The following is a 10293-nucleotide window of genomic DNA, read 5'->3' as shown; positions in this document are numbered from 1 at the left end:
CGTTGAACAATACTATACAGGGACGGATACTGAAGCGCCAACGGTGTTTCTCCAAGCCAAGTATCCTCCCAGAAGCGCGTGGTAGTGCCATTACCTACAATAAACTTTGTCCTGTTAAAGAAGGCTGCTTTGACTCTCATAAGCCCCTTCCAAAAAGGCGAGTCAGTCGGTCTCACTGTCACCTGGGACAAAGTTTTGGACTGCAGATACTTACTATGGAGAATCTGCGCCCATGTGGCCTCAGTCTCCACTGATAACTTATACAACCACTTACTGAGAAGATATATGTTCTTGACTTCAAGATTCTCAATGCCAAGCCCCCCTTGTCCTTTGGTCTACAGATGATATCCCATTTGGCGAGTCTGTATTTTCTCTTTTGTTCATCACTCTGCCAGAAAAATCGAGATCGATAGAAGTGCAGCCTTTTCCTAACACCAACTGGGACTTCAAAGAAGGATAAGAGGAACATAGGCATACTAGTGAGTACCGAATTGATAAGAATCAATTGGCCTCCGTATGCCATGAGTTTGCCCTTCCAGCAACTCAGTTTCTTCTCAAACTGATCCTCGATACACTTCCATTCTCTGTTTGTCAGCTTACGATGGTGAATGGGTATACCGAAGTACGTGAAAGGTAAAGTCCCCAATTCGCATCGAAACAATTGCCTATAAGCATCTTGTTCCTCATTGGCTCTACCAAAATAGAACAACTCACTTTTATGAAAGTTAATCTTCAACCCGGTCAATTGTTCAAATAAGCATAACACCAACTTCATATTTCTCGCCTTTGCCAAGTCGTGCTCTATAAAGATGATTGTATCATCAGCGTACTGTAGGATGGATACACCTCCATCAACTAGATGAGGCACCAAGCCACCCACCTGACCGGCCTCCTTTGCCCTACCTATCAAAATTGCCAACATATCGACTACAATGTTGAACAGAATAGGAGACATTGGATCACCTTGTCTCAGGCCCTTGTGTGTCTGGAAATAATGACCTATGTCATCATTCACTTTAATTCCAACACTCCCTTTTTACGTGAAGGATTCTACCTGGCGTCGCCAGGCTTCATCGAAACCCTTCATGCGCAAGGCCTGTTGAAGGAAAGGCCATTTTACTTTATCGTACGCTTTCTCGAAATCCACCTTGAAAACAACTCCACCTAGTTTTTTCGTGTGAATCTCGTGGAGCGTTTCATGAAGGACCACAACCCCTTCAAGGATGTTCCTGTCCGGCATGAAAGCAGTTTGGGAATGCTGTACCACAGAATGCACAATCTGCGTGAGCCTATTAGTCCCGACCTTGGTAAAAAAATTGAAACTAACATTAAGAAGACAGATGGGCCTGGATTTCTCAATTCTCACAGCCTCTGTTTTCTTAGGAAGTAGTGTTATCGTTCCAAAATTCAGATGAAAAAGCTGAAGCTGTCCAGAGAATAAATCATGGAACAACGGCAACAAATCCCCTTTAATAATATGCCAGCACTTCTTATAGAACTCTGCCGGAAATCCATCCGGGCCGGGAGCCTTATTATTTTTCATCTGCGAGATGGCCTCAAACACCTCTTTCTCAGAAAAAGGAGCAGCCAAAATATCATTCTCAATAGCAGTAAGTTGAGGAACATCCTCAATCCTAGATTCATCCAGAGAAACACATTTTTCCTCTGGAGGCCCAAACAACTGCTTGTAATACTCGGTAATGTACAATTTTAGGTTCTCCTGTCCTACAATCGTTCCTTCGTCTTGTTCAAGCTGAATGATCCTATTCTTTCTGTGCTTGCCATTGGCGATCATGTGAAAGAATTGAGTGTTCGCGCCCCCCTGGACAACTCGTCGGACCTTGGCCCGCAGCGCCCACTTTAATTCCTCTTCACAAAGAAGCTCTTTCAATTTCATCTCCGCATCAAGCTTGGCATGAAGCTCCGATGCCGGCAGAACCGTGGTTTCCGCTTTTACATCTAGGGACTGAATAATGGTAAGGAGCCTTTCCTTTTTGACCTTATAAATCCCACTAAGATGCTTAGCCCACCCACGTAGGAAACTTCTCAAGTGCCTAATCTTATTCTGCCAACGCTCAAGCGCAGTCCTACCTCCTGCATCCTTAGCCCATTCTCTGGCTACGAGATCAAAGAAGCCGTCTCATTCAAACCAAGCCAGTTCGAACAAAAATGCATTTTTGTTTCCCAAGTGGGCAGCCTCACCTGAATCTAGAAATAAAGGCGTGGGGTCAGAAATACCACGGGAAAGTGCCTGAACTGTTACAAAGGGAAACTTATGTTACCATTCGACGCTAGCCAACACTCGATCCTACTTTTCATACGTCGAATTTGGCAACGCATTAGCCCAGGTGAATATTCTTCCCGAAAGCTCTATCTCTCTCAGATCCAAGCTTTCAATGATAGTATTAAACATGAAGGACCATCTCCCGTCAAAGTTATCATTGTTCTTGTCCTCACGCCTTCTAATAATGTTGAAATCACCCCCACCAGGATTGGAAGCTGCTCAGAGCCGCAAATCCGAACCAGATCAGCCAAAAATTCAGGTTTGTGTTCGGGCTGTGCGGCACCATATACCGCCACCAGAGCCCAATTAAATCCATCGGCCTTCGACCTCACCCGAAACTTAACTGCAAAGTCTCCCATCACCACACTTCGGACTTCGAGTGAATCGCATCTAACTCCGAGTAAGATCCCATCCGATCTACCTCTCGGTTGCAGACAATGCCAGTCAAAATCAATTCCTCACGATAAAGTATTGAGAAATTGTGGTGAAAAATTATCTCTACCAGTTTCCGACAATGTGATAAAATCCAGCCTATGCTCAGTAGAAGCCTCTGCAAGAAACCTTCTTTTAGTCAAGTCTTTCAGACCTCTGCTATTCCAAAAGATTCCTGTCATATTTCGTCATGAAATTTTTTAGCTGTACGGATCCTAGCACTCGTACGCACTGCGAAAGCCGGGTATATCTTCCGCTTCCACTTGCGTTTAGGTTTATTCTGACACTCCAGCTGGTCCTCACAACCAGGCTCAGAGGATCTAACCACGGCATTCTCAGATATAACATCCTCCTGCTCAGACTCCGGTAGGGGTGTTAGAAGATCCGCACAAAAATTATTAAGCACCTTGACACCCAAAGCATCAAACTCGGAATTGTTCATAGGTTTGACCGCAACTAAGTTACGAATCATCTCTAAAGCCCGCTCTTCCTCTAATTCAAGGATATCATTGACGAAATTTGAAATTTCACTATCATTACTACCTAGTGAAACTCCTAACTGGTTTGCATTATTAATAATCTCATCATTGGAAAAATGCAAAATGGAATTAGAGGTATTAACCGACATACCGGTACTGACCTCAACGTCACGAAGCTTGGCCGCCCTCATGGCGCTCCGCTGCTGTATGTCATCAACCTCCGGATGATCCTGGAGACGGCAGCTCAACCGTCGCCCCTCAGAAACCGAATCCGGAATCCCTCCAAACGCAATAACTTCCTCCTGAGTGACCCTGCTTCGGGTGGGGCATCCTGCCTCACCCCAAACACGCAGTCGGTCGGCCTCCGTCGACAAAACATTGGGAACACCTGAAAGCGGTGGGGAGGGGAATGCATGGGCCACCTGCCCGCGCTCCCCACCCACCTCGGCCCTCTGGCAAGGAGAGCCCACCGGTGCCGTAGAAGGGGCGGCCACCCTAGGCGCCCCAGGGGAAGAGGGCGCCGAGGCCACCTGCCCCGATCTTCCTCCAGAAGGTGGAGTCGTCACCTGCAACTCCGGTACACCGAGAGGAGAAGAGGGTGCCGAGGCCACCTGCCCCGGACCCCCTCCCGAAGGTAAAACCTCCACCACCGAAACCTCGTCCACCGCACTAGGAGAAGAGGGCGCCGCGGCCACCTGCCTCGAGCGCCCCTCAGAAGGCAGAACCTCCACCTGCAGCTCCGGCATCGCGAGAGGAGAAGAGGGAATCGAGGCCACCTGCCTTGGACCCCCTCCTGAAGGTAAGACCGCCACCACCGGAACCTCGTCCTGAGGAGAGTCCACGAGCAGTGCAAGAGAGGGAGTGGCCACCTGCCCAGACTCCTCCTCCTCTCCCCTGACCGAGGTCGGCAAGGCCCCAAGAACAAGACTCACAGCCTCCTCAAAATCCAAAGGAGGTAACGTGTGCTCAAAAACCTCATCAGACTCCATCCGATCACTCCAAAGTCTCGGAGGTGGAGAAGTAGGCTCGAAAGACCCAAATCTCAGAGAGGTCATAGGCACCGAGGAGGGTGATACTGTCCCATCCCCGATTGTCTGAGAAACGAGCGCTGGTCCATTGGACAACTCTTGTCCAGCATCATCGACCGGTGCCTCCTTAGCTCCCGAACTGTCATCTCCCTCATGCATGTCAACATCAGTCCCATTAGCCGCCTCGGTGAACAGATCCTCATCCTCAAACTCAATCACGAGATTATAAATCTGGCCTTGATATGTCCACTTGACCACATCAGGCACGAACTCAATGTCCAGAACACTGACCATCAGTCGGGCAATCCCGTGAGCTCTGGTAAATGCCATATCAACTCTCTCAGTCTTCCCCACCATAATGCCCAAACTAGCCACGACCCTAGCATCCTGTATCGGCTTCGAGGGGGCCCCGGAAAAACGCAGCCAAACCTGAGTAAAAGGCTTACCCTGAGGTTCGACCTTCTTACACTCATGAAACTCGAGTATACAATCTGTACCCGGCACCTTGAACATCCCAAAACTCAAAAGCATCTGCAAATCCTCAACCGAAGGGAACTCAACCCTAAACATTTGTGCCTCGAGACTAACAAGCTCCCACTGGAAGTCACCAGGAGCTAACTCCTTCAGCCTTTGCACAATCTGAGTCTCAGAGACCTCTCCTTTGGTAACTTTGACAACCCCAGTGGTCAGACTCTGGGTCTCGTCAGGGATATCCCTCGCACTAGGAGACTCAAAGAACGTGAGCTCAGCACAGTACACTCCATACATCATGAGAGACGGCGCCTGATCTCGCAAAATCGGACAATCCACCATATCATGTGCCGGCTTGCCATAGGTGTCACATAGGTTCGCCACGCACTCAGCAATAAAATGCCCCTTCTCTCCACACCGATAGCACAACATTTTCAATTTCTTGCGCGCCCACTTGGACGCCCTGTCCGAGTCACCCTGTCTGTCGCCTCCACTGACTAACACCGCAGTCTCATTGCCGGGTATCTCAGCATTAGCGAGCGCCGTCACCACATCCATAGCCTGACTTGACAGCACCGGCTCCTCGGCAACCCCAGTGGCAGGAGTCGGCTCAACGACCACAGGCGGAGCAGGTTGTCATTGACGAAACCGACCCCCTCGACCACCTCGACCACCACGATGACCGCGGTAGCCTCCCCACTGCCGATAGGCTGGGCCAGACGCCCCCTCAACAAAACCACCCGGAGGACCGAGAAAAGGTCTCTCCGCAGTCCCATCACTCTGCCAGGAATATCCTCGGCCACCGCCCATCGACGAAGAACCATGGTGCTGGCCATCCCCATAGGCATTGTACCCATCATCTCCCCATTGACCCTGGGGCGTTCCAGAAGCACCTCCAGCACCCGTGTTTTGAGGCGGCGGCGCCTGCGTCTGCATCGGCCCAAACCGATTCTGTGTCGGCCTCGTGACATAGTGTGGCGTGGGGGGGGGGGGGAGTCGGCCGAGGCTGACCGGGTGTCACACCTTGGTTCCCCGGCGCAGGAGGCGTGGGTGCGATCGCGCCACCCCGGCCCCTGCGGCCACCCCAGTTAGACCAGGTGCCGGCGGGCGAGGACCAACAGCTGTCCCGCCAGGCAGGCAGCCCCACCGAGCCCAGTGACGGCGGCCGAACCCCTGTAGGGGCACCACCACCATGTCCTGCAGCCACACTCACCGTCCCAAGGCATACCGCAGTACCCCGGCCAACAGCAGCCGCCGATGGCTGCACACCGCGACCGGAGCCAGAGACCGGTATCAGCGGCTCACCACAGCCAGAGCCAACGCCCGGCGGTGGCGCACCACGGCCTGTGCCCCCGCCCGGCGGCGGCGCACCCTCGGCGTGGCCAGCCCCGGTCTGCACGGCGGCCTTCTATCGCGGTTGCAGTCCAGCCCCGCGGCCCACCATGGCCACCAGGGGAGGTATCCGCCTAGCACGCCCAGGACCAGAAGAACGAAGCCGGGGAGGCCGATGCAGGAAAACCCTAGAACACGGGGAAGACGATCGCGACGTAGATGGTACTCGGATGCATGCGACGTCACGTTCGCTGTCGATAGGACCCGGACTCACTTGGGCCTCATATCCAACAGTCCCTGGCCCAACGACCTCAAGCGAAAAATCGTCCAACCCCAGCCCACTTCAGCCCAGGAGCGATTTCAAACGCTCCTGGCAATCCACCGCGATCTGGATCGGCTTGCTCGCCGGCATCGCCGCCGTGGCCATCACCGGCGCCGAGCGGGCCCTTTCCGTCATGGTTTCTTCCTTCTCTTTACCATAATCCACGACTCCGGGCGAATCAAATCGAACAACGTTAAGTTAGGGAGATTTACCTTAGGCAAGGGGCCCTTCCATGGCCTGATCGCCGTCGCCGCCGTTCTGCGATGCACGACACGACGAACCATCTCCTTCTTATCTCCAGCGTGTAGTCCAAGTCTAGCCGGATCGTCGGGTGGCAAGACTTTGTCGACCGTCATAGCCACATCATCTTCGTCATAGCCGGCATTGAAGAATTCACAAATGACATTGGACGGGGTTGGAGATGCCAGAGAAGCCGCCGCCGGCGAGTCCCCATCCTCGTCGTCCTCGTCGGAATCCGCTAGGGCCCTAGTGGTCGCCCCCGATCGCCTCATCCCTCAGAGAGGCGGTTGGAGTGTTTTCTAGTACCACTATTCAAAAATGCATATTTCTTATATCGAAACAGAAACCGGGGAAGAGGAAACACCAAAGTGCAGACTGAAGACTAGTACTACTTTCAAAAGGCCAATTTTGAAATCATCATGTACGATTTGCAGAACATTTTTTATTAAACATATTACTGGAAATGATGGTTTTCCCACAAAAAAAAAAGAATGGTGATTTACTTCGATACATAAAAAGAAATTTAGTTTCAGAGTCAAAAGAACTGGAAAAGAAAATTAAAATTCATATGCCCTCACTTTACACACTAGAGACTAGACACACACCCCAAACTGGATCGCTATTGTGGCCGCCTAAGGTTTGCCGCCGTTGCTGCCATCACAAGCCACCTCCGTCATCTCTGTGATTCACTTTCCACATATTTCGATTGATTGATTATCAGCTAGTTAATATCAGTGATACCTGGCCGTGTGGATCCCTGGGGTGCCATTGACCACGGCACCCAATCGAAAAATGCAAGATAATTTGTACACTTATTTTTTCTAACAGTTTAATGGTATTTTCAGACTATTTGTACTGTAATTGTAACAACTTCTAAACTAGTATATTGAAGTTATGTAGTCTATACATTATATATATAAAATGTGGCACCGAATGCTAAGATCTTAGGTGCGCATCGACCACAGTAGACGGATAATCTCAACCGGATTCGCAGTAGGACACACGTCATTTCTCCATCATCTCCCATGAGGAAATTAAAACCACACTGGAGAGCAAGTAAGAGTTATGTTTTGTATCATGTGCTGCAAACGACGATGGCTGTAGAAGAAGAGAAAAGTCATACATGCATGTGAGCCACTTAGGCATGATCGCACTTCGAATTATCCCCGACAGTACATACATACAGTCAATGATGGCGGATACCAGTGATAGCTGGGGAGAGGATACATGAGGTACCATTGTCCATGGCACACCCTATAAGTGCTACATTTTGACACTGCAAAAAAAAGTGCTACATTTTGAGTCAATAAAAATGCCCTTTACCGGAAAAAGAGAGCAATTAAGAGTTTTTTTTAGTATGATGTGCTGCAACTGATGGCGTCTGTAGAAGAAGAGAAAAATCATGCACGCATGGGAGCCACACGATCTCACTTGGAATTGTCCCTGACAGTAGGTATAACTACAATCCATCAGTATCAGGGGCACACTTCTAGTCACGTGATCCTACATGGCATTCACTATCCCTCTATAGAATAGCTGGTAAGCCATCTATATCTGCTAGTACTGAGCTAAACTCGTCTGTTTGGACCTCTCTGGACCCAAATTCCAATTATTTGCTAAACACCACGTTTTCAACAGGCAATATCTCTACTGATTTCCTGCATAGTTCCTCCGTACTGCCTACGGTAGGAGACTGTCACGCCACGTCTGCTGGATAGGTGCTGCATCATCTTGTCCCTAGATTGGCCTGCTTGTCTCGTTTCTTGCTTCCTTGCTGCTTCCGGAATAGTCTCGTTCTCCATTATTTTTCCCTGGGCTATGATCTTTGAAGTTTTATGTTTTTATTTATTTCTTGTGCTGAATGAGCTACAATTTCTGGAAGCCAATTGTCACGTCATTCATCATACCGTTCTGAGTAAGACCAGGAAGCGAAACACTTTTCTCAGCTCGCATTTCCAGTTTATGTTGAAATTTTCTTGTATCTAAAAGGCGCAAAAACTAAACCAATTCTACGAGGTGGCGAAAGTTGATGCAATAAAATTGTTAAGCCGCTGCCACAGCCCTGGATCGGGTCTCTATGGAGTCCACGCGGATGGAAGTAAATTACTGTGGCTGAAGAGAAGTAGAGTACATTCACAACAAAAAGGCAAGTGGAGTAGAACCATTTCGGCTCACAACGTACATTGTCTACAAATTGGCAGGCCCGACTACTCGATGCAACAACCGGGCAACCAACAGACATCAGTTGCATTTTTTCAATACAAAAGCAAGGTTTTCCAGCAGTAATCATTATTGTGGGTAATTAGAGGTAATGCGTGCTCTAAGTATCATGGCATGGCAGCTCACCTTGGTCACGACAAGTACTACGTCGTCATCCTCGAGAAGGGTTACAATCCGCATCACTACCGAATAAAGTTGATGCAATAAAATTGTTAAGCCCCTAGCACAGCCCTCGATTGTGTCTCTATAGAGTCCACACGGATGGAAGCAAATTAATGTGGCTGAAGAGAAGAGGATTGGGTCTCTATAGAGTCCACACAAAAAGGAGAAATTTTAAGGTGTTCACATGCAATATAGACAGTTAAATTTCTATGATCGAGTGGCTGATATAACTATTACCTCTTAGAACGTAATAGAACATTAATGATGGTGTGAGGGTTGGTATGGACATTGTTGCGGTACAATCAAGGAAAGTAATTACTGTAATTTAGTCCTTTTCTTTTAAACCCTGAGTACATAAGGAAAAAAATAAAACATAGCTAATTAATGCCAATAATCATTTGCAACTATAACATTTGTTTTCACTACACGTACCTTATCAGCATGTCTGACAAATGAAATAAGATGTTTGTCATGTTCTGCCATATATGTCGAAGTAAATATTTTATTTTGTTGGTTGGAAGCTAAAAAATAGAAAATCCATAAAATTTGTGTTTAGAAAACACCAAAATGAAAATTACTCAACAAAGCATGGCAAAAGCTGACAAATAACATTTGTATTTTTCTTTAACATAGCAACGATGTGTGCTAGTGTTCTTGCACATTTTATTTTGTTAGAGCAGAAAATGTACAATGGAAAACAATTTATTGTCTCTTTACTGACTCACTCAGACTGATGTTGCACGTATTGCTGAATTCTAACGCTTAGGTACATTTTTTACGGTCACGTGGATACATATGGTATATTTACATTGCAAGAATTTTCCATCTTCATACGGTAGATACAACACATACAGGAGTCAAATCAGAATTTTTATTATATTAAAAAGAGAGGTGAATACTCCTTTAAACATTCCCTTTTTGACAAGTAGTTGCCATAATTAGAATATATTGCGTGGTCAAATGTACCCTTGATGAATGGACGGCGTAGATTAAATATCCCTGTTACCTCTTAGGGGGTAAGAGGGACCATCTTCAAAGAGCTCGAAAGAAAGGCAAGTGAAGTAGAACCATTCAGCTCACAACGTACATTGTCTATAAATTGGCTGGTCTGACTACTCAATACTATAACTAGGCAACCAACAGATAGCAGCTGCATTTTTCGAGTACAAAAGCAAAGTTTTCCAGCAGTAATCATTATTGTGAGTAGTTAGAGGTAGCACGCTCTAAGTACCATGGCATGGTAGCTCAACTTGGTCATGGCAAGTACTAACATTCTCCCAGTGGTCGTCGTCCCCGAGAAGGGTTACAATCTGCATCAATACT

Source organism: Triticum aestivum, chromosome 2B (assembly GCF_018294505.1).
Source record: "Triticum aestivum cultivar Chinese Spring chromosome 2B, IWGSC CS RefSeq v2.1, whole genome shotgun sequence".
NCBI classification, from domain to species: Eukaryota; Viridiplantae; Streptophyta; class Magnoliopsida; order Poales; family Poaceae; genus Triticum; species Triticum aestivum.
The sequence above is the reverse complement of the archived record's forward strand: the minus strand, read 5'-3'. Positions refer to the sequence as shown.